General features: G+C 52.1%; 1 protein-coding gene across 6 annotated transcripts in view; it reads right to left on the reverse strand.

Annotated features, from left to right (window-relative positions):
• LOC307207131 (vomeronasal type-2 receptor 26-like) overlaps nucleotides 1-6,742 on the reverse strand; it is a 63,007-nt gene that overhangs the window by 9,539 nt on the left and 46,726 nt on the right. The window lies entirely within an intron of this gene.

The following is a 6,742-nucleotide window of genomic DNA, read 5'->3' on the forward strand; positions in this document are numbered from 1 at the left end:
AAGCATGAGGCAAGAAGATTTATCATTGGCATATGTAACAACCCGTCTACAGGAGGAATATGAAAAGCGCGTGGAAAAGCTGAGTGAGAAGGCAGACCAGAGGAGTCTGAGTCGCCCAGCTAACCAGAAACCCTGATTCTCAGGAGGAGATGGGACGGAAGAACGCTCCACGGATCGTGCCATGTTGGCAAAGAAATGCTATCGGTGTGGCAAGCTCGGGTACATGAAGAAAGATTGCCGAGTGAAAAATGAACAAGTCAGAATGAACAAGTTGCAAAGCGTGTGTAGAAATTCTATCACTTCTACCTGGTATTGGTTGCAACTTTGATTTTGCTTGCTTGCAAATAGCACAATCAAGGTATGTGCTGCACTGGTTAACATTTAAATTTTTACATATTTTTTGCATGTTCTCTAGATATTTGAAACTCGCATGCCCCATTTTTCTATGCAAAGAATGGATGCAGTTTTTATGTGGGCAATTAGAGTTTTGCTGACATAGTTCAGTTATTAACACATCATTTTTTCCAGCTTTAGGTCTCTCTGTGACCCCATCACTTGGCGGAGAATGCTGTAAAGGGTACAAGCCATCCACCATTTTTGTAGAAGCAACTAGCTTGCCCTGCTTCTTAATAAAACGTTCACAACCCTCAAAAATAAATTCAAAACCAACATTGATAAGGCATGAAATTGACAATAAAGAAAATTCTAGTTCTTCAACAAACAATACATCCCTCAATTCTGCATCTAGGCATGGCAAATAACACGTACCTATACCTGAGATAGAGCAATGCCGCCCATCCGCAAGACAAATGCTGTCCTTGCCTTTTGGCAATTTGCTGAGTGTGGTAAAGCAGTCAGGGCTGTTCATTATTGTCAGGGAACTGCCATCAGTGCCGGAGGGAGAGAGCAAGCTCCAGAGGGATTCCAGAGAGCGTCCCGGGATGGGGAGAGGCAGCCCATCTTCTGGGGAAGAGAATCAGTGTAGCACTAGTGGAGAAGGGGGGCAGATGGGGGAATCGGCGAGGCGGTCCCATGACTCCTTGCCGGGGACCAGCGGGGAGAGCAAGGGTCCTCCGCTGCCTACGCCCTCCTTGCGCAGAAGGCTTCCGTGCAGGGAGAGTAGGAGGAGACTAGGCGTCAAAGAGCTTCTTTGCTGGAAGAAGTTTAAGAAACGCCCACTGACGGATACTGCCAGCGATTGAGACAGCCACGGGTGAGTGGCTGTCCAGACAGAAAAGGTTCACTCAGGCAACCCAGCCAGGTGTTGCACCGGTTTACGCATGAGCAACCCCTAGAACCATTACAGCAATCCGTCAGTTCCTGACGTTGCTTGTGTGCAGCCCCAGAGAGGCAGCACAATGAGCCAAACAGGACCGGCTGGAGAGACAGAGCAAGAAGCCATGGTGTGAGGTCTGGTCGAGAGGAACTGAGACCTGGAGGCGCATGTAGCTACCCTGTCTGCGCGGCTGGAGGAGAGACGGGCTCAGAATACACAGGTCAGAACCACCCCCATCGCAAGGAAGGTACCGGGGCTGGTACACAAGTTTGGTGGAAAGCCCCAAGACTACAATGCTTTCCGAACGGAAATTAAGTACGCTTTGGAATTGCAGAAAAATGACTTTGCGGATGACGGGGAGAGGGTGGCTTACATTGTGGGACATCTGCAGGATGGAGCACGTGAATGGATCAGGCCCCTAATGGCGACGCAGAATGATGCATTGAAGGATCTTAAGAAATTCTACCAGGGAATGGACGTGATGTTCTCCAGCGAGGTTGAGCAAAGCGTGACACGACGGGAGCTGATGGGGTGCAAGCAGGGGAGCCTGTCTGTCAGAAACTACTGGTCGCGTTTTGCAATGTTGGTCCACAAGCTTGGGTGGGATCTGGACTCTGAACCAATGCAAATGTTGCTTGAAGCGGGTTTGTCCCCGAAGTGAAAGACGAGTTGTCCCAAGCGCCCCGCCCGCGGTCGATGGATGAACTCACAAAGACTGTGCTTGCGATCAGTGTACGCCAGGAAGCGCGGGCTCAGGAGAAGCGGGAGATAAGGGCGGAACGTTTCCATGACAACCGCATTCCAGAGATGCCGAGGGAGCCTTCCCAGGCAGCGGAGCCGATGGAAATTGATAGAGCGCGCGAAGTTTCAAACGCTGGTGAAGGTCGGAAAAGGGAGGGGAAGGAGTGGGAAACTACCAAGAAGTGTTTCCTCTGTCAGCGACCGGGACATTTTGCAAAGGTCTGCCCTCAACGAAAAGCCTGGCAAGGCATGATGGGGGCTGCAGGCCACGACGAGAAGGGGGAGGAAGGGCCGGTGCAGGGAAACTACAACTCCTGGCTGCCAACCAGCAGGGGCAGCAGTCAGGCCAGTGACCAATAGAAGTGCCCCAGCCTGACCCCCCCAAGGCAGCTATAGCCATAGAGGTGGTGCTAGAACTCCCAAATGCGCACCCCGTCAAAGTGGAGGGACTGCTAGATTATGGCAGCTCGTGTAATTTCTTCAGCAGAGACTTCACTCTGGAGCACCAACTCCACCTGTTACCACAAGATTTTCCTTTGCAGGTGACCACCATCGATGGCAGGGAACTCCTGGGAGGGGAAGTGACACACCAGACACCGCCAATGCGAATGAGGGTCTCCAGGCACACGGAAAGCATTGCCTTTCACATGGCCGCGCTGGCAGGACCCCCAATAATACTGGGAATGAGCTGGCTGGCAATACATGACCCAGTGGTGTCATGGCATCAGCGGTCGGTCACCTTTGGGTCAGCTTACTGCTTAGAACACTGTCTGGGAGGGAAGGAACCAAGAATGACTGTGGCCAGGGTGGCTGGGTTGACCCTGGAGCAAAAAGGGGAGGTGCCACCACAATATGCTGATTTGAAGGAGGTCTTCAGCGAGAGGGAGGCAGATAGACTGCCCCCCCACAGGCCCTTTGACTGCCAAATCAACCTGCTTCCAGGGGCTCAGTTACCGGTGGGTAAGCTGTATGCCATGTCTGACCGGGAGATGCAGGAGTTGCAGTTTATTGACAAGAACCTGAAGAGAGGTTTCATAAGGGAATCAAAGGCGGTGGGGGGCAGTCCGCTGTTCTTTGTGGACAAAAAAGAGACTAATCAGCCCAGATTAGTCGTAGATTACCGGGCCCTAAACCTGGTGTCAGAACCCGTGACTTTCCCAATGCCCAGGATTGATGATATTTTGACACGTGTGAGGCAGGGGAAGATTTTTACCAAGCTAGACCTCAGGGGAGCATACAATCTGATTATGATAAGGGAGGGGGATGAATGGGAAACGACCATGTTCACCCCCCGGGGGCTTTTGAGTACTTAGTCATGCCATTTGGATTACAATCGGGGTCTGCCTGCTTTCAAGCCTTCATGCACCATGTGTTGGGGACCCTGCTGTACAAGAATTGCGTAGCCTTTTTGGATGACGTCTTAATCTATTCGGACAATGAAAAGAAACACGTCAGAGATGTCAGGGAGGTGCTACAGAGATTGAAGAAGCATCAGTTGTGGGTCAAGCTGGAAAAATGCCAATTCCACGCCAGGGAGGTCGAGTTCCTGGGGTACAGGTTGTCAGACAAAGGACTAGCCATGGACCCAGGCAAAGTGAAGGCAGTGCTGGAATCGAAAGCCCCCCAAAACAGAAAGGATGTGCAGAGGTTCCTAGGCTTCAGCAACTTCTACAGGAAGTTTATAAAGAACTTCGCTCACTTGACAGCGCCCATAACGGATTGTCTTAGTAGCAAGAAGAAGTTCACGTGGACAGAGGGTGTGCAGCAATCCTTTGAAAGACTGAAGAAGGCGTTCTCCTCGGAAGAGCAGCTCCTGCACGTGGATCCGGATAAGCCCATGAGACTGGAGACGGACGCGTCCGACTGCGCCATTGGAGCGGTCCTTTTGCAGCCCAGGGCCAAGCAGAACTGGAGACCATGTGCCTTTTTCTCAAGGAAGCTGAGCAAGTCAGAGCAAAACTACACAGTGTATGACCGAGAACTGCTTGCGATCTATGCGGCATTTCGGCAATGGAGACATCTATTGATAGGGGCACGGCACAAGATCCAGGTCCGAACTGACCACAAGAACTTGGAATACTGGCGGACTGCACGAGTGCTCAACCAGAGACAGATCAGATGGTCCCAGGAGTTCGCCAAGTTTTCCTTCGAGATCCGATACGTGCCGGGAGAGGAAAACGTAAGGGCAGATGCTCTCTCCCAGAAACCGGAGTACATGGAAGGAGAGGGACCACCAGAGACCAGGCACGTGTTCCCCGAGGACCGGTGTGTGTGTGTGGGAGCATTGGTTGGGAAACGAGAACTGGCAGGGCTCACCAGAGACGATGAGTTCGCTCAGACAAAAATCAGGGAACTCTGGGACGGTAAGGAAGACAATGGAGGGTTTGAGGAAAAGGAAGGGCTACTGTACTATAAGGGGGCGCTGTATGTACCGGGGGAGACTTTGAGGGGGAAGGTACTTAGACAACTCCACGACAACCCAACAGCTGGGCACTTTGGACAGCACAAGACCATGCTACTTGTCACCAGACAGTTCTGGTGGCCAAAGGTGAGGGAAGACGTACGAGAATATGTACGAGGGTGTGACCAATGTCAGAGGGCTAAGGGGGAAAGGGCTGCCCCCGCGGGGTTACTGGAACCCTTACCTACACCGGAAAGGCCCTGGGAGGTGGTGTCCATTGATTTTATGACAGATCTGCCCAAGTCAAGGGGAAAGACAGCGGTCATGGTAGTAGTCGATCTACTGACTAAAATGTGCCATTTCGTAGCTTGCTCGCATGCAGCAACAGCAGAGGAGACAGCCAGGCTGTTTGTGGATCACATTTTTAGACTGCATGGGGCTCCTTTGAGAGTAATCTTGGATCGCGGGAAACAATTTACTTCCCGGTTCTGGAGGAAGCTCATGGGTTTGCTACAGGTCGAGGTGAGCTTCTTGACGGCGAGGCACCCAGAAACCAACAGACAAGCCGAAAGAGCAAACGGTATACTCCAGCAATGCCTACGCTGCTATGTCAGCGAGAGACAGAACGGCTGGGTAGAGAAATTAGCTTTGGCTGAATTTGTGTACAATAACGCTGAACACGTGTCCACATGAATGAGCCCTTTCATGGCCAATTACGGGTGTCACCCCAGGGCCTTCCCGGGGCGGGGGGAGGAAGGATGAAGTGTACCTGCAGCTGAGCAATTTGTGGAGGAAATGGAGGCCTTACACCAGCAACTCAGGTTGAACTTGGAGCGGGCCACGGAAGTTTACAAGAGGGAGGCGGACAGGCACCATCGGGAGGGGGGGCCATACGGGTGGGAGGCCAGGTGTGGTTGTCATCCCAAGGGTTGCCCCTAAAGGGAGGGTGCAAGAAGTTGCAGCCGAGGCGGCTGGGGCCTTTTGAGGTAATACAGCAGGTTAACCCAGTGGCATTTAAACTCAAGTTGCCTGACAACATGAAGATACATTCGGTGTTCCATAGGTCCCTACTTTCACCTTACAGGGAGGGGCGGGAATTCCCGGGACGGGAGGGAGGGGCTACCACCCACCCACGGGTAGAGGAGAGGGAACACTGTAACGAAGCTACGGAAATACTCGATTCAAGGTGGTGAGGTCGCCAGGTAGAGTACTTGGTAGCCTGGGAGGGGGAACCTAGGTTGGAAAACACGTGGGTCCCCGCTGAATCAATCACTGACGGGTATCTGGTGGAAGAATTCCACAGTTTGTTCCCAGATAAGCCCAAACCATTAGCTAGATTCTGGGAGGAAGAATTTGGACCCACAGACGACGAAGAGGACTTTGTGGGTTTTCCTGCCTCCGAGGATGGAGAGGAGGTGTCCGAGGGAGAAGAATCAGATTGGGAGGTTCAACCAGAGGGAAGAGATCCGAGCGGATGGGAGGCTGGTTTTGAATCCTCAGAAGATGATGACAGCTCCTTCAGGGGATTCCCCGCATCGTCGGCCGAGGAGAGAGAGGAGGGTGTATCGGAAAATCACGTCAGGGATGGGGGGGGGTCCTGAGGAGGAGGTGGATGTCAGGGAACTGCCATCAGTGCCAGAGGGAGAGAGCAAGCTCCAGAGGGATTCCAGAGAGCGTCCCGGGATGGGGAGAGGCAGCCCAGCTTCTGGGGAAGAGAATCAGCGTAGCACCAGTGGAGAAGGGGGGCAGATGGGGGAATTGGCAAGGGGGCTCCATGACTCCTTGCCGGGGACCAGCGGGATGGAATGGATGCAGTTTTTATGTGGGCAATTAGAGTTTTGCTGACATAGTTCAGTTATTAACACATCATTTTTTCCAGCTTTAGGTCTCTCTGTGACCCCATCACTTGGCGGAGAATGCTGTAAAGGGTACAAGCCATCCACCATTTTTGTAGAAGCAACTAGCTTGCCCTGCTTCTTAATAAAACGTTCACAACCCTCAAAAATAAATTCAAAACCAACGTTGATAAGGCATGAAATTGACAATAAAGAAAATTCTAGTTCTTCAACAAACAATACATCCCTCAATTCTGCATCTAGGCATGGCAAATAACATGTACCTATACCTGAGATAGAGCAATGCCGCCCATCCGCAAGACAAATGCTGTCCTTGCCTATTGGCAATTTGCTGAGTGTGGTAAAGCAGTCAGGGCTGTTCATTATTGTCAGGGAACTGCCATCAGTGCCAGAGGGAGAGAGCAAGCTCCAGAGGGATTCCAGAGAGCGTCCCGGGATGGGGAGAGGCAGCCCAGCTTCTGGGGAAGA

The sequence above is a fragment of the Podarcis cretensis genome (assembly GCF_951804945.1).
Source record: "Podarcis cretensis genome assembly, chromosome: 18".
Classification (NCBI taxonomy): domain Eukaryota; kingdom Metazoa; phylum Chordata; class Lepidosauria; order Squamata; family Lacertidae; genus Podarcis; species Podarcis cretensis.